General features: G+C 40.6%; 1 protein-coding gene across 1 annotated transcript in view; it reads left to right on the top strand.

Annotated features, from left to right (window-relative positions):
• The first annotated feature begins 16,959 nt into the window (after positions 1-16,959).
• Positions 16,960-22,962, top strand: part of arhgap24 (Rho GTPase activating protein 24) — a 437,625-nt gene continuing 431,622 nt past the window's right edge. Inside the window, exon 1 of the mRNA XM_048598083.1 lies at positions 16,960-17,022. The gene's annotated coding sequence lies outside the window, so the exon portion shown is untranslated. The remainder of the gene's footprint in view (positions 17,023-22,962) is intronic.

The following is a 22,962-nucleotide window of genomic DNA, read 5'->3' as shown; positions in this document are numbered from 1 at the left end:
TTCTCCCATTGGGAGATGGGAGTGTGGATACTGTCAACTTTATTCTGCTCCATGACCCACTGGGAGACCAATGGCTGTTCCTGCAATTTCAGTCTTGGAAAGGTTCAACCAACCAAACACCAGGATCTGCCACCCTAGCTCTAGCTTGCAAATGGAAAAACCTACCAGGATGTCAAGGGTGCCTCAGGATGGACCCCTGGTCTCCTTCTTCCTGCAACTTTGGCAGTAGGTTACCTCTATCACAGTGGTTGCTCAGCTAAGCGGCCTCTGATTGGGTCAAGAGCCCTGGGACGTGGGCCACCATCCTCAAATAGAAAGTTGTCCTGATGGTAGCCACTCCTGGTCACTTGCTGCCCTGTCTTCTGAGCAGGATTAGTTCTCCTTTTCACTCTGTGCAATGTGACTTCTTTTCAAAAAGTTCCAGCCAGAGTGAATTTCTTGAGTGCTTTCAAGATAGTTTTTGGGAGCAGTCTACTCTGATAAGAACAATAGGATGGGTACAGACTTAGTAATGAACCAAACTTAGTTAATAAATTAGCACAAGGCTACAATTATTTAAGAGATATCCTAATATTAAATTAAATGTTAGGCTTGAAAAGGAGAAATGTGGCACAGTTACTCAGATTGCAGATTTCGGTAAGGCTAAAATTAACAGAGCGAGTAAAGCAAAAAAATGACAGCAAATCAGTTAAAACTATTACGCTTGAATAATGGGATATGTCCAAGAAACAATATCAGACCAGTTGTAACTCTAAGGGAAAACAGCTCTATCTATCAAATAAAACAACCAGAGTTATTAAAAGAGCTGACGGGTAACACAGAAGATGAAAGTTCAAAGATAATGGAAACCACAAACTATAGGATTTAGCAATGTTAGCTTTGAGGGCAAGAGTATGAATAGGTTCATAAACTGCATTTGGAAATTTTTGGAACAAGAATAAACCAAAGTATAGTCTAGTTTAGACCTGGCAATGTCTATTGACACAAAATTCATTCATGATCTCACAGTGATCTCCTAGGGAAGAGTGATCTTCACGTAATATGATTTCACAATCAGTTTGTGAGTGACAGACTTGAGTCTGGCACTAGTGTTAAACTTAAATAGTAACAGTTATAACAACATAAACATTGAGATCTCTGAAGTGCTCTGGGAAAATAGTTTAACAGGTATGAAAGCAGACGAGCAGCGGCAGACATTAAATATTTCATAACCCCTAACAAAGGTGTATTTTGTTGAGAAGGAACTCTCTGCAAGACAGAAGAGTTATGCATGGCTAGCTGAGGATATTAATTAGGACAACAAATTGAAAGAAAATGCTTCTAATGTTGTAAAGGTTAGTGGTTGCCCAAAGAATGGAGAAGCTTTAGAAACCAGCAAAGAAACATGTTTACTTTGACACATTTAAGAGCTCTTAAGAAGACATTATGTATTCCATTATCTAGTGAAGTAATTTTTTGTTTGTCTTGACAGATTTATGAGTTTTGAAAATACTTCCAGGTATTATTTAGGGTTTTATGTCTTCCTTGCTACAGTCTCAATTCCAGACCAACCTGGCCACTGCTAAATGAAAACAATGCTCAAGGGCACTGCTGGGTAGGAGGTGCGATCATGATGTTGGGCATCCCCAGAATCTAGGTTCCTGCCTCAAATATAAAAGATTGGCTCACAGAGTCTTCAAAGGGATTTCAATAGGTTAAATCAGTAGGAAACCAATGGAATATGATATGGGAAAACTACAGACTGGAGGGAGACTGCAGAATACTGCAAGACAGGGGGATTTGTGGTCCTAGAGCACGAATCATAAACAGCTAGCATGCAGATACGGTGGGTAATTAGGAAGACAAGTGGAATATTGACTGTCATTACAAGGGGGACGGAGAATAAAAGTAGAGAAGTCTTGCCACAACTGTACCAAAACCACTGCGTAGAGAACTGCGTAGAGTTTTCTCCTTATTTAAGGAGGAATATACTTACATTGGAGTCATTTCAGAGATGATTCATCAGGTTGATTCCTGAGATGATGGAGTTGACTTATGGGGAAAATTTTGCTGATTTGCTAAGATCATAATTGGAGTCAGAAAGAGCAGCAAGTGATCACATTGAAATATAGATAGCTCTGAGGGGGCTTGAAGGTGAAATGCTCAGAGAATGTTTCCCCTGATGGGGGAATATAAAGTAGGGAGTACCGTTTAAAAATACAGGTATTCCATTTAACAAGAAGGAGGAGGGCTTTCTTCTTTCAAAGGACCGTTGTTTGTTGGAATCCTCTAACATAGAGTTTAGTTCATTGAATATATTCGATACTGAATTAGACAGATGTTTAATCTGTAAAGAAGTAAGGGCAGGGGCAGGCACGAAAGTGGAGTCAAGGCCATAATCAGATCAGCTGTGGTGTTTTGAGTGGCAAAACAGATTTGCCAGTTGAAATGGCCTACGCTTGCCTGTTTCTTATGTTCTTGTCTTTTTATGGATTGGGGTGCATGTAAAGAACAGCAATGGAAGACAAAAATACTCCAAATTGCAAAAAGGGAATTGAAAAATAATGTTTTGAGGGACATGACAGCCAATGTTTTTACATTTAAATTAGAAGAACGAGGGGAGTTAAGAACCCTTTTAAATAAATGCAAATGATAATCCAAATGAAAATAAGGAAATGACAGACATGTTGAATAATTACTTCGTGTCAGTCTTTACATTAGAAGAACAGGACAAAATAATTGACATTCCAGAAAAATTAATAATGAATCCAGGATTGGAATTCACTAAAGGTGCTTCAAGCATGAAAGCAGTGTCTGAGAAATAGTCAAGTACTATAAACTGACAATCTTTTCTGATAGGGCTGATTGTTTCCCTGAAGAGACGAGAAAAGAGATCTTGAAGCACGTCCATGTAAACCATCAAGGGATTGAATCTAAAATGAGGAAGGCAAGAGAAATGCTCTACCAGCCAAACGTGAGCAATGAGATTAAGGATCACATCAATCCTGCAACAACTACCAAGCCATGCAAGTTAACGAATCATTTATGACACATCATATCCCAGACACACCATAAATGAATCAGATCTCCTCACTCTGACATGAACTGATCATGCTGCCATCAACAAGGTATAGTTTGATTTCTGGGTGTTAGAGAGTTTTAAATGGACTGAGGCCAGTAAAGGAGCAATTACAGGGAAAAAAGGGAAAAAGAGGGAGAAAGGGAAGACTAAAGGAAAAATAAAACCACTCGAAGAAATAAACAAACAATACACTTACTTAAAAAAAAACAAAGACAAAGAGAAATGAAACACAAGCTTTTCATTATAGAATGCCCACAGTGTGGAAACAGGCCATTTGGCCCAACAAGTCCACACTGAGCTTCTGAAGAGCATCCCACCCAGACCCATCCCCCTACACTATCCCTGTAACCCTGCATTTCCCATGGCTAACGCACCTAACCTACACACCCCTGCACACTATGGCCAATCCACCTAAGCTGCATATGCTTGAACTGTGGGAGGAAACCAGTGCACCTGGAGGAAACCCACGCATACGTGGGGAGAATGTGCAAACTCCACACAGACAGTCACCCGAGGCTGGGATTGAACGTGGGTCCCCAGCACTAGGAGGCAGCAGTGTTAACCACTGAGCCACCCAACTTAATTATGAATTGGGCATTCATAACTAGAAGTTATGAAATAATGTTTGCACTTCTATTTTAAAGAATAAGTGATAGATGATCCTGAGAAAAGAACTCTGAAAATGCTGTTTCCATCAAGAAGGGGGAATGTGTTTGCAGCATTAATACATTTGGCCTTCCCATTAACCATCAGTATGATCCAGAAAAGATGTGGAAAGTTCTCAAAGACCAGTGCAAGGTAAGGATAAATTTCAGGATTAACAGACTCCAATACATGTCATACAGAGAGCAACCCTCAGAACCTATTGACAAGTTTGTCGGAAGATGTGGCAGCAAATGACAAGTGTGACTTTTCTGAACGGGAACTGTCAAAGACACTCGTTGAGTTAATCATCATCTTCCCATGAATTAAAGCCTTTAGGAAGGACTTTTTGAGGAAGGAAAATATCATACCATTGATACGTTATTCAAGTATGGAAGCAAGTATGAAACCAATGTGGCAGGCCAACAATAATTATAGCCTTTAAGAGCAGCTGACACACTTGCTACCATCATCAAAGTGCAACAAACCAACAACATCTGTAACAGATGCAATTTGTCACAGTTACCCGAAAGCTGTTCAGCTTTTTTGGCTATCTACAAAACATATGGCACCATGAACCATGCAGTATATTTACCCAGGTCAACGTGGTACCTGTTATGGACCAGACTAAACCCCTTAACTTTTTGTTTTATTTAAAGGCAAATGTAAGGATTTTAAGGATAATGCTGTCTTGCACACTGAGGACATTACAACCCATTTTTTTCAATTCTCCAAGGAAGTTCCAGATGTGATTTGATTGGCCCACTTTTAGGCTTTAAGCAAACAAACACTTTACTCTTACAACACAGTTCAAATGTAAACAAAAAAATTTGGCATAACTTTAATTCTATTGCAATACTTAATAAAATAATATGTTATTTAACTGCTACTCATCAACTGTTCTAATATAGCAGCATCCCATTAACACACTCTTGGCAATGGCAAATGTAGCAAAACAGATTTTCTTCATATTTTATCTCCTTTTCTGTCCAGGAGAAAGGAACATTGAAAGAAACAATCTTTCAGTAGAGACAAAACTCAAGATTTTTGCTGGAGCAGAGAGAGAGTTATATCTATCAGCTTCAATAGCCAGCTCCAAACTCCAACTGAAAGCAAAACTAAAATCCTGGGGTTGTGTGAGTCTGACTCCACCCACTCATAGTTCATTTGTCTAATTAAAAAAAAATCAGGGAACTTAAAGTTGTTTACCAACTGCTTCTGAAGCAGACATGCCAGTACCATTCTGCAAGAGAAACAAAACAGAACAAATCTCTTAAAGGCACAGTACAATCACAAAGCCAGAACAAAACACTGATGGCCAACAAAATGGTACAACACTATAATACAGGCGGCAAGGAAAGTGCCAAGAAGGTGCACACACACATTAATGAGGTTCAGAATCATCCAAGTAAAAGTCAAATTTCAGAAAATGACCAATATTTCCTTATTGTTGACCACACATACGCATGTCACTTGTATAAGATTATCAGATGATTTAAAACCATTAACATCATACATCTTGAAAAGGCAGGACACACACACTACAAGCTAAAGCTGACACGGGAACTAGTGCCAATCTTTTGTCATTAGGCATCCTGAAGGACTTCAGCACATAGCACTTTATCATGCAACCTGCAAGAGACTATCTCACAGCTTTAGTGAATCACGAACTCTGTACATGGTGGGATCATACTGTACCAGTGCCAATTCACAAACCCATTCGGCTTTCTGTATGCTTCTACCTCATCTATACCAACAGTGGCAGGACTACCAGTATGGGCAAATCTCGGCATAGTCACAATTCATGAGATTAAGTTCTGCACCCACCGTGGTAGAACAGACCACATGTAAATTAGTCTGTACCTTTCCCAGATGCATTCAATGCAATCAACAATTTTAAGGATAATGCTGTCTTGAACACTGAGAACATTACAACACATATTTTCAATTCTCCAAGGACGTTCAGTATGTACATTCAGAAGAAGCTTCCAGTGGAACTGAACAAGATGGAAAAATGTATTATTTGATAGATCAGCCACCACCCAAATTTGTTTAGTTCCATCACATGCCGTTTAAAGAATGATGGCACCATAAGAGTGCCTAGATCCAATGTGCCACAACTTTTCACTTAAAATGGCTCTATATAGAATAACCATGCTGGATGCAGTGAATTTTAAATTTTCCAGAGCAATATTCCTTTCCAAACTATATGTGATGTAAGAGTACTGGTCTGTCCATTTAGCAGAAGAGTCCCAAGAGCCTTATGACATTTAGGACACTATTTGGATGGTGCAAATTTGGACAGTTGCCATTTGGGCTTTCAGTTAGACAGGACCTATTCTAGCAGCACACAGATAGGATTATTGAGAATGTACATGGTTTTATTTGTATAGCTTGTCATCTAATGGTGCTGGGTATAATAAATGCAAAGCATGGCCATTACCTTTATCTGCTGATGGCAGCAGCACAATGACAAAGATTAATATATTAACAATATGAAGTGTCAGATTAATGATAGCCTGATAAACATCTTTGGGTTCCATTTAATCTAGTGATCCAAGTAAGGTTGAGGATGTTAAAAAAAAGTGCTGACCCCACAGGATGGAGAGGATCTGTGATATTGACTCAGATGTTTTAACTTCCTCTCACTATATAGTCTTAACTTCCTAAACACAGTCTCCCCACTTGACTAAGAAGTTTGATATGTGTGGTAAGCCAACTATCAATACATCTTTTATTCTCCCAGGTGGGTTCAGTTGACAAAATCTTGACCACTGCAATTTGACAACCACAGGAAAGACATGATTCTCAAATTAGATGCATTGCAAACAGAATTATGTAATTAAAAACCAAAGGAACTGCAGATGCTGGAAATCAGACTCAAAAAAAGAAATTGCAGGAAAAGCTCAGCAGGTCTGGCAGCATCTGTGGATAGAAATCAGTGTTAACATTTTGGGTCCAGTGACCCGTCCTCAGAACTTAGGAACAGAACTCAGAACAAAAGTAGACCAACTCCCACATGCCACTGGTTTGGAAACTAAACTCTCAAAAAGTGATAGTAAGAACTGCCGATGCTGGAGTCAGAGATAACACAGTGTGAAGCTGGAGGAACACAGCAGGCCAGCCAGCATCAGAGGAGAAGGAAAGCTTGCATTTTGGGCTGGGAGCCTTCTTCAGAAATGGGGGAGGGGGAAGGGAGCTCTGAAATAAATAGATCGCCATCCCACCTACCTTCCCCAGCCCCACCCCTCCTCTCTCTATTTATTTCAGAACTCCCTTCCCCCTCCCCCATTTCTGAAGAAGAGTCCCGACCCGAAACGTCAGCTTTCCTGCTCCTCTGATGCTGCCTGGCCTGCTGTGTTCCTCCAGCTCCACACTGTGTTATCTCAAAAAGTGATATTAGCTTTAAATAATTGGACGCATCTTTCATCACAATGCATTCGTGCTCTTCACTACATTTTTGAAAACATTCTCAACATTTATCTGTTCCACTTTGGTGAGAGACAATGTGAACAATTGCATTTAGCAACTGCTGAAACTCAGTAACTAGTGGAGCTGCAAAAGATCATCATCCAGGGATGGCCTGACAGTATTGAAGAAGTATATAAGAAGCTCTGGTAATCTTTGTTATACAACAACAAACTTAGTAAATCATGACAAGTCATTTTAAGGGGAAAACAAGTCTTAGGACAAAAAGCATTGCATTAAGACATCATGTCTGCGTTACACCAGGGACACATGGGTATTAAATGCACAAATTCCTAATGTATAAATCTGTGTACTGGCCAGGGACGAATCAAGATATTTATTGACTCATATATGTATATGGGGCATGTCAAACATATCAACCCCAGAAGTAGAGGGAGCCTCTACACCCACATGACTATGTTTATCTGCTTCAAATAAATTTTTACTTTTGGAAAGAGGAGGTGTGTTATATGCCATGATCAGCATGTTCATATACCTTCAACAGAATACAGATAATTTCATCACAGTATCATAGCATTTGACATCAGTGTATAAAGATCACAATCTCCATCTTAATTCACATCATCTGAAGTACGATGCAATGCTATAAGCATACATGGTTTGTAGCCTCATAAATTAATGTCAGACCAGACACTCAGATAGCTGAGAAACAAACTGTTTGTACATATAGCTAGTTGTAATAAGTTTCTGGTGGATTCTTCAATATCACAGTACCTATAATTAGTTTCTTATGTTATGAGACAGAATAGGAGGGCAGCTAAGAAGGCATGTGGACACTTACCTTTATCAGCTGTGGCATAGATTATTATAAAAGCAGGGAGCTTATGTTGGAGCTGTACAGAACTTTGGTTAGTACTGTGTGCAGTTCTGGTCACTGCATTATAGGAAGGATGTGATTGCACTGAAGCGGGTGCAAAGGAGATTCACCAGGATTTTGCCTGAGATGGAGCATTTCAGCCATGAAGAAAGGTGGGATAAGCTCAAATTGTTTACTTTGGAGCAGAGAAAGTTGAGGGAACCTGTTCAAGATTACAAGGGGCATGGACAGGGGCAAGGTGAATAGAAAGCAGCTGTTCCATTTAGTTAAAAAGTCAATAGCAAAGGAGCATCATTTTAAGATGAAAGGCAGGAGGTTTAGAGGAGATTTAAGGAAAATATTTTCACCCAGAGGATGGTGGGAATCTGGAATGCTTTGCCTGGGAGAGTAGTTGAAGTGGGTAACCACACCAGATTTAAAAGGTATGTGGATGAGCACTTGAAGTTTCATAATATTCAAGGCTGTAGGCCTAATGCAAGAAAGTGGGACTGGTGTAGATTTAATGTATTTTTAGCAGTGCAGACTAAATGGGCTCTCTTCTGTACTGTATCATCCTCTGATTCCAGAACATGACCATTGCCACATCAGGTAAAATACCTTGCTGGGGGCAAAACCCACCTCAAGAAACATCAGCAATATTTTGCATATGAGAGAGTAAAAGATAGGTGGACAATGAAATAGAAAGGGATGAATTACAAAATTGGAAAGAACCAGGTATTTGCAAAATAGGAGTTCTGTGCTTCTTTAAAATTTTGGCTGAGTGGTACCATGTGAGATTAAGGAGCTTGCAGTATAATTCTTTTGATTAGCTTATAGAGGAGTGGCTATTATATCAGTACAGAGTGACTGAAGGTTGCAATGATGATCAAGTAAATGTCAAGCAGAGAAAACCAAATGGTCAAAGATTTAATATTCAATAGCCTTGAATATTATGAAACTTCAAGTGCTCATCCACATACCTTTTAAATCTGGTGTGGTTACCCACTTCAACTACCCTCCCAGGCAAAGCATTCCAGATTCCCACCATCCTCTGGGAATAATGTATGTTATAAACTTAAGTAGAGAGATTCTGGACTTTAGTCTCATTGCCTTTGGGGAACAGAGAGCAACTTTATTGTTCCTTCCCTCAGGAAATGGAATAAATTGGCGAAAATCATGATAGGACAAATTGCATTTTACTTATGGCTGAATCAGAGTAGATTGAGTAAGTTCATTGCATTCCAGTCAACTTACAGTCTTAAGAAAATAATATTTTAAGGTTAGATTTAACTTGGAAGACACTTACTTTCAAAATTGTGATGATGTAATTTTAAAACCAAGATAGTTTAAAAAGAAAATTGTAAATTGTGCAGCAGCAGCAGTATACTAATGCCAAGGCTACCTTATAACATGGAGTCATGGCAATAAGATTTTCCAAGGCAGGTTATTGCATCCATAACTGAGCTGACTTGAAATCTCTGTCCGGTGATGCCAGAGACAAATTGATTTTCCTCTGACACTCTATTTAGGTGGGCTTTGGGTGAGACATGCAATTCCCAGCACAGATAATGTGGAGGTTTAGGGGACTTATTACATTTTAGATTCAAGACCCTCATCATAATATAGTCAGTGAGCTACCATCGCGAAGCATGATTGAATGTAAGCAGTTTGTTCATTGAAAAGATGTGGAGTGGACCAGGAAAATGTGAAGGGCTGACAATGCACCTTAATGGAGAGAAGGTAGAATATAGATGTGAAAAGAAACATCAGTTGAAGACTAAGAGCTACATTTCATACAGAAACTACAACCATGGGTACGATATCAACCTCAGGAGCAATTATGGTTCAAAGTGCATAAGTGACGCCAAAAAATTGAATCCCAAAACTCCTTTAGTTTTCTCCAAAGATGCTTTTAGTTCACACTGCTCGCAGCTGAATCTGTACTTGCACAGCATCTCTTTTTTGGATTGGAGCAGAAACGGACAACAACAATGCTGGCCGAGACAAAACTGCTCTTGGTGAGCATGAACTCTGCCATTTAAACTGTCAGACATTTCTGACAGGTGCTCAGGTCTCTGGGATCAAGATATCCCAAAGAATCAGGAAGGTTATAGCACTTCCTGTTAATGTGATGTCTTGACTTGCTGTATCATTATCATACAAAACCAGGATAGGAAGCAAAGTCGCTTTCAGGATCAGAGATTGATGATTTGGACACGGATGAGGATTTGATCAAATTATTCATCTTCATGAACAAAATTTCTTCAAAAGGTATTTACTGACTGCTTATGTGGCATGATCAGATTTAGACAAATTAGGAAGAATGACAACTGTTCCATCGAAAATTAAATAACAGAATTCAGTAGATTATATAAAAGATTGCAAAAATTCCATCGGGAAACTCTCCACACTGTGCTGGAATATAGTTCTTAGACTGTGCCAAAGGTATCTGGCATCTTTGTGTACCAGTTAATGGAAGGAGACAGATGATTGCAGCAAGCAATTGGGAAGGCTAACATATAAATATATATATTAGCCTTTATTGCAAGAGGATTTAAGTTCAGAAATGATGTCTTCCTGCAGTTATACAGGAGCTTGGTGAGACCACTCCTGGATTATTATGTCCAGTTTTGGTCTCCCTATTAAAAAAGGATATACTCGTCATAGAGGGAGTGCAGCAGGTGTTCGTGGGACACTGGAGATGGCAGAAGAGGAAAGATTGATTAAATTAGGTCTGTACTTACTAGCGTTTAGAAGGATGAGAGAGGATCTAATTATAACATATACTAGGGTGGCAAGGATAATCCAGCTAATTACAGGCCGGTGAGCCTTACATCAGTGGTAGGGAAATTATTCCAGAGGATTCTTTGAGACAGGATTTACTCCCACTTGGAAATAAGTGGGCATATTAGTGAGAGGTAACATGGTTTTTTGAAGGGGAGGTCATGTCTCACTAACTTGGTTGAGTTTTTTGAGGAAGTGACGAAGATGGTCGATGAGGGCAGGGCAGTGGATATTGTCTACATGGACTTCAGTAAGGCCTTTGATAAGGACACTCACAGCAGGCTGATACAGAAGGTAAAGTTGTATGGGGTCAGAGTGAGGTTGCAGGATGGATAAAAAAAATGGCTCGGTCATAGAAGATAGAGGATAGCAGTGGAAGGGTGCATTTCTGAATGGAGGGCTGTAACTAGTGGCGTTCCTCAGGCATCAGTGTTGGGACCTTTGCTATTTGTAATATATATAAATGATTTGGAGGAAAATGTAACTGGTCTGATAAGTAAGTTTGCAAATGACACAAAGATTTGGTGGAATTGCGGATAGCGATGAGGACCAACAAAGGATACAGCTGGATATAGATTGGTTGGTGACTTGGGCAGAGAGATGGCAGATGGAGTTTAATCTGGCAAAATGTGAGGTAATGCATTTTGGAAGGTCTAATCCAGATGGAAAATATGCAGTAAATGGTAGAACCCTTAAGAGTACTGATAGGCAGAGGGATCTGGGTGTACAGGTACACAGGTCACTGAAAGTGGCAATGCAGGTGGAAAAGGTAGTCAACAAGGCATACGACATGCTTGCCTTCATCGGCTGGGGCATTGAGTTTAAAAATTGGCAGGTAATGTTGCAACTTTATAGAACCTTAGTTAGGCCGCATTTGGAATATTGTGTTCAATTCTGGTCGCCACACCACCAGAAGGATGTGATGGCTTTGGAGAGGGTATAGAAAAGATTTACCAGGATTTTGTCTGGTATGGAGGGCATTAGCTATGAGGAAAGGTTGGAGAAACTTGGGTTGTTCTCACTGGAACAACGGAGGTTGAGAGGCGACCCTATAGAGGTCTACAAGATTATGAAGGGCATGGATAGAGTGGACAGCCAGAAGCTTTTTCCCAGGGTTGAAGAGTCAGTTACTAGGGGGCATGGGTTTAAGGTGAGAGGGGCAAAGTTTAAAGGTGATGTACAAGGCAAGTCTTTTACACAAAGATTGGTGGGTGCCTGGAATTCGCTGTTGGGGGAGGTAGTGGAACAGATACGATAGTGACTTTTAACGGGCGTCTTAACAAATACATGAATAGGATGGGAATAGAAGGATACGGTCCCCGGAAGGGTAGGGGGTTTTAGTTGTGATGGGCAGCATGTCAGTGCATGCTTGAAAGGCCGAAGGGCCTGTTCCTGTACTGTAATTTTCTTTGTTTTTTGTTCTAATTCAAATAGGACTTGGACAGGTTAGATGCAGAGAGATTGTTTTCTCTGGTTAGGGAGTCCAGAACCAGGGAAAATAGGCTCAGGATATGGGGTGCACCATTTAGGACTGAGATGAGGAAAAGCTTCTTCACTCAATAGATGATAAACCTGTGGAATTTTCTATCACCGAAAGCTGCAGAGTCCAAGTCACTGAATATATTCAAGAAAGAGAGAGTTAATTTTTAGATGTTAAAGGCATTGTGGGTTATGAGGGGCAAGTGAGAATATGGCATTGAGATGGAGGATCAGCAGCGATCATATTGAATGGCATAGCAGACTTAAAAGGCCAAATGGTTTACTCCTGCTCCTAGTTTCTATGTTACTAAATTTAGACATGCTTCCATTTTTGACAGGAGTTAAATATGCAGATAAGTACACAACTAGAAACATTAAAATAATTGATTGGAAAGCATTCCTTGTGGTCAAAACAAGGCAATTAGCCTTTTTACAGAAAATTGAGGACACAATGTTAATGGACTGCCGAGACCATCTGGAAACAGGATGCAGATGACAGTACAAAAAAAATTTAACAAAAGGAAATTACAACAGGAATGCTTTTGACAAATTTGTGACTTGCAATAAAAGAATAAACTCTAGAAATTCTAGACAATAGTTAACTGACATTTCAAGTGTGGTTCAAAATGCCATTATGTCATATCTCTCCATAATAGTATAATAGAGTTTTCAAAACCAAAGATGAAACTGAAAATGCAGAAGAAGTAGTTATAGATCAAAGGGAAGGCACGGTATTGATCACAGGGAGTTTCAGCCCAGTGATTAATGTGTTGGTGGCAGAATATTTGAATTGTCTCGAATAAGACAGCAATACGTTTGGGAGGAAGTCCACAAATTGAATCTGGACTACATGAATTTTCATCATATCAGCTCAAATATGCTCAAAGGAATCTGCTGATTACCATCTGGTGCCTCCCACTCCCAACCAGTAGATGAATCGGTACTCCTCATAGTGAAACCCAATGTGATGATGCTTAGAATGTGGCAAGGACACACGATATACTTTGGGCGCAGGACCTCAATGTCCATCACTAAGACTGGTTCAGTAGTATCACCGCTGACTGTGCTGACTAAGTCAAAAACATACATTCATCTACACCAGGCAATGATGGAACCAGCAAGAGAGAAGAACCTACTTGACATTGTCCTCACCAATTCATCTCATGAGTACGCACCAGTCCATGAGAATGTATGTAGGAGTGACCACTGCGCAGTGAGGATAAGCTCCATATTTTATGATACTACTATGTTAAATGGTTTAGATTCAGGATAGATCCAGCAGCTCAGAACTAAGCATCCATGAAGCGCTGTGGGCCATCAGCAGCTTCAGAGTTGTATTGAAATACAAGTTGTAACTTCATGGCCTGGCACATCCACGACTATGCCATTAACATCAAGAGATCACTCCCCGATTAATGAAGAATGTAGGGACAGCACTAGGCATACCTGAAAATCAGGTGTCAACCTGGTGAGGTTCAAACTCAGAGCTCCTTACCTGAAAAACAGTAGAAGCCACATATAATAAACAGAGCGAAAGTATCCCATAACCAAAGGATCAGGTCTAAGCTCTGTGGCCCTGCAATGTCTAATAGTGAATGGGGGTGTACCATTAAACAAATTGTCCAAAGGAGAAAGCTACACAAATATGCCCATCTTTGAAGTTAGCCCAGTACATGATTGCAAAAGACAAGTCTGCAACATTTCTGCAACTGTTAACCAGGGGGGCTGAATGGATGATCCATTTCCACAGCATCATAGATGCCAGTCTTCAGTCAATTCAAATTACTCCATGTGATACCAAGAAACAGGTGAAAGCATTGTATGCAGCAAAGGCTTTGGGCCCTGACAACATCCCAACATTTCTATTAAAGAGAATGTGAGGATGGCAGAATAATGTTGTGTCTAACTGCCGGACTAGAAAGAACAGACAGTCCCATTGGAGTGTGGGGAGGGAAGAGAGGACATGGTGATGGAGAATGTAACAAGTAAAGCTAAAAGAAAGGGAAGGAATGGGAGTTGGTTCACAATCTGAAGGTGTTGAACTCAAAATTAAGTCCAGAAGGCTGTAAAGTGCCTAGTTTGAAGATGAGATGTTGCTCCTCCAGTCTGCACTATGATTCACTGCTACACCACAGCATGCTGAGGACAGACAAGTCGGCATGCGAGCAGATACATTGCCAAAATGACTGACTATGGGACGGTTTGGGTCATGCCTGTGCATGGACTGGAGGTGTTCTGCAAAGTGATCACCCAGGCTCCCCCTACACTCCACCATCCCCACTATTGCATAAGTGCTGTCCCCTCCACATTTCATATCACCTCTGATGAGGAGTCATCTAGACTCAAAATGTTAGCTTGCTGTGTCTCCATTGATGCTGCCTGACCCACTGTGATTTCCAGCATTTTTTTGTTTTTAGTCCGATTGAAGAATTCTGTTTCCCTTGACAATATGTTCTCGTGCAACTAAAACACTGACATCCACCCAACAATGTGGAAAAAAATCCAAATATGCATTGTACACAAACACAGGTCAAATCTGACTAATTATTGTCCATTAATCATAAGCAAAGTGATGGAAGGGGGTCATCACTGAGCTACCAAGTGACACTTACATTCCAATAACTTGCTTAATGATGCTCAGTTTAGATTCTGCTATTTTTACTCAGCTCCTGACCTCTTTACAGCCTTGAATCAAAACATAGAATTCAAGAAGAAAAATATGACTAACTGCCATTGCAATAAGCCAACATTTGACTGTTGGATCTCGGGGTCCAAGCAAAATTTAAGTCAATAGGGAACCAGAGGGAAAATTTCCATCACTTGGAGTCATGTCTAGAACAAAGGAAGGTGGTTGTGGTTTTTGAAGGTAAGACTCAGGCCAAACCAGAGGAACTCCTCAGGATAATGTCTTAGGAGCAACCATCTTCATTTGCTTCATTAACGATCTTCTCTACATGACAAGATCAGAAGCATAGATGTTTGCTGATGATTGTACAACATTCGGCAGCATCTGTGGCTCCTCAAACACAGAAGCAGTCCCTGTCCAAATACAGAAAGACTCCTGAATAACATTCAGAATTGTTTTATGTGAAAGATACAGTGAATAACCACAGAAGGATCCTTCACCAGCATTTTCCAAATCCATGATCACCATCTCCGAGCAGACATATAGGAATATCACCAACTGCAAGTTGCCCAGCAAACCATGCCCTGTCCTGAATTGAACCAGAATCCTGAACCGCCCTCCCTAACAGCACAGTTGGTGCACTGGCACCCAATGGATTGCAGTGGTTCAATAATGCAGCTTGCCAATGCTTTCTCCAGCATTTAGAGATGGATGATAAATGGTGACCTAGTGAGTTGGACCCACAGCCAAAAAAACCGAAGGGGACCTGGGTGTAGAAAAAGCAGCAATTTTTTGAAAGGATGATTGATCCAAATCCAATCCATTTATAACAACTAAAATTATTGTAAATATTTTTTTAAAATGTTTTATTTGCAAAGTCGTGGAAAACTTTTGATACTGAGTTCCAGGCAAATATTGTCCTGGTCAGGGAATTAAGGTGTAGAAGCAGACTCTAATGTTGAAGGAACATACAAGATTCCCTTTAAAATTCAATCCTAAAATTTGATCCTAAGAAAAAGGACAAAATCCGACAGATCGATGCTGGAAGTCCTGAAAACAGCTTGAAAATGCTGGAGATATACATCAAGTCAGGGGAGTACAGGCAAGACTGTGTTTAAGGTGCAATTACGTACAAAACTAAAAACAATTAAGAACATACAGCTGTTATAACTAAATGTTTTTGTAACAGTTTCTTCCGATTAAGTTGCCTGGTTGGAACCCAAAAGATCTGTCGGCTGGTAGAATTGAATGGCTTTAAAACTAAGAGCACTCTGAACTGCTCTCAACATTTAATTTGCAAAAGTTTTAGACCTGATGTGACGGCAGGCCGTAACCTCTGCCGGAGAGCAGCATTTCTGTGGAAGTATTCGGAGTAACATACGACATCGCTCATCATCACAATATGCTTGTTACAATAGCCATTCCTTCACACACAACTCCAATTCTCTGACAGTTGGATACTCCCCAGTCCCTGAGCCTGGGGAGAGCTCACTGCAGCTCCGAGGTCGTGAAACAGTTAACAGCAGACAAACAAACTCGAAAGTGGCTGCAGGATCGGCGCGGTGATCTTTTGAGAATGTTTGAGCAGTGAGTTATTCTAACAGAAGCGGTTTCCCCATAGCACCGGCTGCTAACCTCGATTGGTGCTGCCTGTGAAATCTGAAACCGAGAGCAGAGCTTGAAGGCTGTCAGTACAGTTCAGTTGCAGTCTCGTCTAGCGCACAAACACACACACACACAGACAGATAGATCATCTGAGAGACAAACAAACACTTCGTCAGTCTGTCTGTCTGTTTCACTCTCCAGTAAACTTCTGCATCTCCCTTTGCAAAACGTTGTTACTTTGCAGTTGGACACAACTGCACTCTAGAACTGTAAATAAGGTAGCGGCCAGCGGCTCCCCCCAACCCCCTTAACCCCCTGGGACTTTGTCGATACAGATGGTCTGAACAGTCAAAAGAGAAGAGAGGGGGAAAAACTTTTTTTACTGAAGTGACAGCTTATTTTAAAGCTACTTCCTCCCTGGGCTGGTGGTTCTGCTGCGGGGCTTATGGCTCTGAATTTTTCGGGTGTGTGAGCAGTTCCTCTCCGCTTGTTTCTCGCTCCCAGTTTTCAGCCAGGTCCACACTCTTCGTCTGTCCCACGGTAGGTGTCTTTTTAAAATGCTAATTATTCGTGGTAGGCTGGAAAAGTCGAATTGGTCAGATGAGAGCCTTTGCTGCAGACCAGGAAGCAGCTGGCTAGTGGCGACGCTGTGTATTGTGTTCGATGGCTATGTGGCTGTTAACTGTACTTCAGAAATTGATCAGGTCAGATTAGTTCAGAAGGTTCTGTCAAGACTGAGCTGTGCGCCTAATGGTTAATTCTGGCATCAATCATTCATTACTCGACATCGTATTCTGTGGGATTAAAAATCTTCCAGCTCTCTTGTGAATTGTCCTTGATTTGGTATCATTTTGCCTGCAAATGGGTGTTTGCATCCACTGATCAGACATTAACTGTGGTATTGATGGCAAAAACCCAGCTCTGACTTCTTTGGCGTAATGTAGATGTCAACATTGTGCCCCTGTGTCATTGGCACCTATGGGAAACATTTCCGTAGTCTCCTTTCCTGTCAGAATGGGATATATGAAACTTCAGGTTACACCGCATGTTAAGACTTTCCATCCAGGGTCAGTGGTAATGCTAAAGAATGTGGGCGGTGGTATATAATTTACAATAATCACTGAAGCTCACAAGATGATTATCCCCCTGAGAAATATTAAAACAATATTATTCAAAGCCAGTTTGAGCATTGTTTGTCCCGAACAAGGTAAGATGTCACTGTTTGATTCTGGAATGTCTCAATCACTGGAGTTTGTTTTTATTTGCGATTGGAAATTTTGAACTCTGTGATGTAAATAAGCAGATGTATTGCAGTCTGGTTAAAATATTTATTATGCTGACAGATTCATTTATATTTTGTCATTCCCAATACATTGGAAAAGAAATAGCTGAAAAATTGAGATATGGCACAGTATAAGTAGCTTTATTGAAAACATGATCTAATCAGATTGCAAGGCATAAGATCTTTCTATCAATTGCAGGCACCATACACATGCATGATAGAAATTTTATGAAAAGGTTTTAAAACCATGGAATTGAAGATATAAAACCTAAAATAAGTTTAATGTGATTTCCTTTGATGTGGGGCTCACATCACAAGTAACTTTATAAAAAAATGTTCATATGTCTATTATATAATAGTAGAAACATTGCCAATGCTGTCTGTGCTTCGTGACCTGTGCACAGTAAAATTAGATTTTTACCTCCCTTTTCCAGAAATGTCATAATTTTATGTGCAGGCATGTGTGTATGATTGAGGCATGAATTTCTGATACTTCTGCTTCCCATGGTCATTTTGCTTGCTGCTCCAATGCCTTAGTTATGTTTCCCTCGGCTGCGTTGAGTCTCTTATGTTGTAGCATACCACTCTTGCTTAATCTGATGACCCAGTGACATGGGTTCACATCTCCTCCCTCAGCATATTTCTCAGCCAGAGGTCTGTCAATGTTCGTACTTGGAGGAATGGAATGTTCGCTGTCTCCTAAAATTCAAGCCAGAGCTGCGGTTTAACCATGCTGCAATGATGGGTTCCTTTAAAAGGAACACTATTCTGTTCCTTACAATATTCCCTCAAAAAGACACCACCAATTGGCAGGTCCTGCCCTCACCTGGCATCCACACTTTTGCATTTGCCAGCAGGAGTCATTAAATTGCAATCTCGAGCAGAAAGTCTTGGTGATTTTATTCTGAAACACAAGGATATCAAGTGTGTACGCTACTGCCACAGATGGATCAGATTCACTGGTAACTCTCTACAGGGAATCAACTATATATATGAAAGGGTGATATTTACAAGGCTACGGGGAAATAGTGGTGGAATTTCACAACTCGCAGCAATGGACAAGGTGGCCTCCGTCCATGTTGCAAAGATTTTATGTAGTCAGCTGAGTCAGTACAGATCAGAATGTGAACCTGGACCCTTTCTGGTGTTTATGACTCCCAACCATAACATAGGCACCTGGAAATACTAGTTTATTTTGCTTATGACTGGAAGAGATCCCTCCCCCCCACCCACCCACACTTTCCTCCCATCCTGACACCAGATAAATGGCACCAACAGTTAAAAAGTGCAATTATTTTACTGTTCTCCTATCAAGTAGGATACTGGGCCAACATTTTGGAATGTCAGTGTCAGGGTCTGTTTGCTCAATGCATCATCCGGAAAGACTTATAGGGTGCATGTCTTAATTGATAGGGGAATGCTACACTATCAACACCTTGCTCAGTGCAGATATATTACTTTTAGTCTAATCCTGTTGCTCCACCTGGAATACCATTTAAAATGTGGGGTGAGATGTGTGGGGTGAAGGAGGGGGCGGGAAACTTGTAAGATTCAGTCTCTGTTTTCCCAGCATTTCATATATTCAACAGTAGTCTGCCACTGAGCCTAATCTGGAAGCAGGCAAGACCAACTCAATTAAAAGGGTAAAAATGAAAAAGGGATATATTTGTTTAAAAAGACACAGTCCTATGTTTTGTTGTATCACAGGTTAAACAGTTATTGAAAGGCAAATTACATGAATAAAACAAATCTATATTTATAATACAAAGACTACTTTGCAGCCAGTTAATCTCAGTTAAAATGTTGCCATTTGAACCTTAAATAGGTTGGCTGCTCAGTGTTAAGAGTGAAGTTTGATATAAAAATGAGCTATTCTGTTGCTTACATAATTAGAAGGGAAAACTGTCCATATGTTAGCCATATCAGTTCTATTGGAAACAAAGATAGACATTGTGTACTGTGAAACTGATCAAAAATTGACTAAAAGTAGAGTCCTTAAGAAAGCTAGAGAATTCTAGAAATGAAAGAACCAAATTAGAAGTCTAAAGGGCTGTCTATTACCTGCCCACGCATTATTCTAAATTTACACAAAATACAACAATGGAGAAAGAATTTCAGTGTGTTTTACAACAAAAACAAATTGCAGTAAATTGTGCACAAATAAGAGAAAACAACTAAAAACTGCCACACAGTAAGATAATGCCTGTACAAGCATGCACTATTTAGAATTCTACCCAAGTTGTTTGATCTGAACTGTAAATCCCTTCACTAGACTTGTTTGTCTATTGTTCGATCATTATTTCCCTCAATTTCTTCTTCAATTCTCTTCTCTAGGTGCCTGATAGGGACCTGAATGACTTGTACCATGGTGAGATTTGTGGCAGAATTAGCCAAGAAGTCTGGCAAGGCTTATCTCAGTGTGATGCATACTGTTATGCATGTATCAAGCACTCTGGCAAGCTTCTTGCTAGACTAGCAAATTGTCAAATAAGGGGGATTACAGCTTATAAAATGCCTTATTAATGGCACAACTCGTCTTATTAATATTCAGCTTCCTATCTTAATTAGTGTGCCAACAGAGGGACATTGAGAATTCTTGACATGGAAGATAGAGCAGATGCCAGTGACTCCAGCTCACTGTTTGCGACAAAAAAAATCTCCATTTTGGACCAGCATTTCAGAGCTTGCTCCATTGGCACTACCCACACGAATCCCATGTCCATGGACATTGGCGTCAACATGTGCCAGCCTCTAAGAATGCTCATGGCACATCTCTGGTCTATTAACAGTATGCTTCTGCACTTTAATGTGCCTGTTGGGCTATACAGTGCATTGTAATGCTGCAGCAAAGACCCTGCATTCAGGGACACAAACCCAATTCATAACCTGGACAACGTTGCATCTCTGGTCTATCCACTTGCTGTCATAGCGCTCACTCACGCTGAGCCCACCTGTATGAACACAGCATCCCTGCCTTGCAATTCCCTTTTTTTATTCATTTGGGGGACATGAGAGTGTTTCTACCAGTAGGAGAGACTAGAATCTGAGGGTGCAGCCTTAGATTGAAAGGACAACTCTTTACAACTGAAATGAAGAAGAATTTCTTCAGCCAGATGGTGGTGAATCTGTGAAATTTGCTGCTGCAGAATACTGTGGAGGTCAAATCTTTGAGTGTCTTTACAACAGATAGGATTTTGAAGAGTAGGGGGATCAAGAGTTACAGGGAGAAGGCAGGAGAATGCGGCTGTTGCCTCTTCTGCTGGTACTGGGAAGAGGATGTGCATTTCTCTGTCCAGCAGGCCCTCCAGCTCCCTGCTGTAAGGTGGAGCACCAAATTTACCTGGTCTGCCATGCCTGGGAGAAATGTCAGAAATCAGGCAGGGCAGTTCTGTGCTGACAGTGCTTGTCTGGGGTCTCCATGGATCTTTTAAAGATGGCATGAGTGCAAGAGATACAGATCAATTCCAGATATGATGAGAAAACTGGCTCGATTTCATAATTGCTCTTAGCCATAAAAAGGTGTAAAAACCAGCCCAAACTGTCTCTCCCTCAGGCATTTATAATTACTGGTATGGAACCTGTCACTTGGAGGAATAAAATTATGACTCAGAGTTTGAGTTGCCATCCCTCTATGTGTGCAAAAAGTGCAGGCTTTGCAATTTTTGTGGAGCCATTTTGAGTTAACAATCTGGTTAAAATAGTACATTTGGGAGTTTTATTAAAGCATGTGTAAAGCTAATTTAGAGGCCAATTTCAACCCCCAGATTTCGGTTAAATGCATCTGATTTATAGCTTTGGTGAGACAGGAGTCTCACTGCTTGAGAAATTGCAAATACAGGAAGGCATTCCACCACTGTATTACAGTGTAGTGGTATGACAAGACACCAAATAGGATGAGATAGTAAGAACCGCAGATGCTAGAGTCAGAGATAACACAGTGTGGAGCTGGAGGAACACAGCATCAGAGGAGCAGGAAAGCTGACGTTTTGGGTCGGGACCCTTCTTCAGAAATGGGAAAGAGCTGCCCTGCCTGTCCCCACCCAAAACGTCAGCTTTCCTGCTCTTCTGATGCTGCCTGGCCTGCTGTGATCCTGCAGCTCCACACTGTGTTATCACTAGATAGGATGCCTGTCTTTAGAAGCGCTGTTGAAACCAAAATATGGTGAATCTGGATTAATGTTACACATAACCTTTCAAATACAATATACAGAAGGGCCATTTTGGTGGGGGATTCAATGTGATTGGAGTTACTAGAAAACTTTCAAACTTCTGGTTGTGTCCAGAAAAAACTTAATTTTAGTCTTTCCCCCTTCTTTGGCTCCTGCACATTGACCATTGCTCTTGACTAACATTCTTAATTAACAAGGCAGTCAATGTTATTGTAGATAGGCAGGAATGTGCGAGTGAGGACGTGATCAGATCAGTCACAATCTTAATGAATGGCAGTTCAGGCTCTGGGGGCTGAATAGCCTCCTAATTCCCATGGCCAGATGTGCATATGTGTCCATTATAAGCACATTAGTGCCAAATTAATGTTTTATGTTCAACCTGAAATCTTCAACTTGGTATGACGCTGTCACTTGACAGATGTTAATTTGTGTCCTGAAGAAGTGACTTGCACCTTTCAGTATTGGAAAGGGAAGAATGAAAAACCTTTTTTTTGTTGGCTTTTCTTCCCGACCATTAAAGGAATAGCCACATGTACCTGAGACTAATGAATGTTTTTTGAACCCCTGACTATGCCTCAGCAACAAACACCCCCATCTTCTGAATCTAAACTCCTGGTTGGAAATGGCAGCATTTTATTCTAAAACTAAACTGCATGGTCCAGAAAGTTCTATGCTGCAATGACCTCTGTCAGAGCAAGTGAGAGTAAGAAGCGGGTTTAGAAATCAGAGAGAATTGTCCATTCACATTGCTGCCTAACAACAACTGCAGGAAGGTATGTGTTTGTAGATGTCACCTGAAGACAGAAAAAAATAGTGCAGTTGTTGGAAACGTAAAAAAAACAGAAAATGTCAGAAATACCTAGCAGGTCAGGCAGGACAGTTGGAGAGAGAAACAGAGCTAACATTTCAATTTAGAGATAGTAGGAACTGCAGATGCTGGAGAATCTGAGATAACAAGGTGTAGAGCTGGATGAACACAGCAGGCCAAGCAGCATCAGAGGAGCAGGAAGGCTGACGTTTCGGGCAAAG

This window comes from Rhincodon typus, chromosome 1 (assembly GCF_021869965.1).
Source record: "Rhincodon typus isolate 14 chromosome 1, sRhiTyp1.1, whole genome shotgun sequence".
Taxonomy (NCBI): Eukaryota; Metazoa; Chordata; class Chondrichthyes; order Orectolobiformes; family Rhincodontidae; genus Rhincodon; species Rhincodon typus.
The sequence above is the reverse complement of the archived record's forward strand: the minus strand, read 5'-3'. Positions and strand labels throughout refer to the sequence as shown.